Here is a 1,603-nt window from a genome sequence, read left to right on the forward strand (position 1 = left end):
GCTTGAATCTGGTCTTTCTTGCTACAACTTTGCTAGCGTGTCAGCAGTATTGTTGCCGAAAATGAGACCTAAAAGTTTACTTTTACCTTTTTGGCAGAATCAATACGCTGGATTATTAAAGTTTTGTCTTCCCTCTTTGAAACTCCCAGAAGAAAAGAAATCACAAGAACAGATCTTGGCATAGAAAGAAAATGAGACAAAGAATGTAATCATAATACTAGTGAATGGTTTTCAGACTGACATCTGTACATTAAGAATATGTAAAAATACCAATTTCATGCTCTGACAACTTATTCTGCATCAGGGGTGGGGTAATGCCTTGGGAATGCCACATGTCAAAGCATTACATAATGTCAGCTATTCATGTGCTCCTTTGATGAGATATCACTGGGAATGGGAATTCCTTAAGGGAACGATGTCTTAAAAAGAGGGAGGGAGAGGGGAAGCAAAAGGAAAGGAACGAAAAGGAAGGAAAGAAGAGACAAAGGAAGAAAGCTTTCAAGTCAGAATAAAAGAATGACTGTACAAAGAAAAGTTAATACATACATATATATTTAAACATATATACAAACCCAATCAAAGCAACCATGTGGAGGAGTTACTCATCTATTTTTATTTTCTACAGTTAGAATATCCATGATGGATTTCTTTCATATGTAAAAGTTATTTTTCACCTGATTTTTATAACATCAACAAGTACCTTGCCCAAATGCATGATTTCATACAGTGGCTATCATATAAGTAAAAACTCATGTTTTCCAAGTTTTTTATTATAACAATTTCCCCATATTATCATATAGGCTTCACAAAGACCAATTAAATTACTTAAGGATATTCCAACGGAGAAGGCAATGGCAAGCCACTCCAGTACTCTTGCCTAGAAAATCCCATGGATGGAGGAGCCTGGTAGGCTGCAGTCCGTGGGGTCGCTAAGGGTCGGACACGACTGAGCGACTTCACTTTCACTTTTCACTTTCACACATTGGAGAAGGAAATGGCAACCCACTCCAGTGTTCTTGCCTGGAGAATCCCAGGGACGGGGGAGCCTGGTGGGCTTCCGTCTATGGGGTCACACAGAGTCGGACACGACTGAAGTGACTTAGCAGCAGCAGCAGCAGCAAGGATATTCCAAAGTATACTTGTGCTAAAATTTACTTATTTATTCTTGTGTCATTGGACATTTAGGGTTCCTCATTTTTCCATAATTACAGATAACGGCAGATGCACATCTTCATATATTCAATGCTTTCAACAAACTTTTCTATGACAGGTACTGTGTTAGGCAATAGGGATTATCTGGAAGGATTCCACTTCTGGGTCAGGAGGGAAATCCAAATGAACGCCCAATTACAATTCAGAACTCTAACCGTCTGCTACCTGATGTGTGGTTCACAGACCAGCAGCATCAGCTTCACCGGGGATCTTGTTAGAAATGGAAAATCTTAGGCCCCACCCCAGACCTACTGAATCAAAATCTGAGTTTTAACAAGATCCCCAAGTGACTTGTGTGCACATTATAAGTTTGAGAAACTGCCAATCCTCTCCTGTCTGCTTTGGCAGGTCACTGGATTGATCACTCAAGTCTTCCCCGCCTTTTCAATTT

Source organism: Moschus berezovskii, chromosome 7 (assembly GCF_049115385.1).
Source record: "Moschus berezovskii isolate FMDL1 chromosome 7, NW_MosBer_1.0, whole genome shotgun sequence".
Lineage (NCBI taxonomy): Eukaryota > Metazoa > Chordata > Mammalia > Artiodactyla > Moschidae > Moschus > Moschus berezovskii.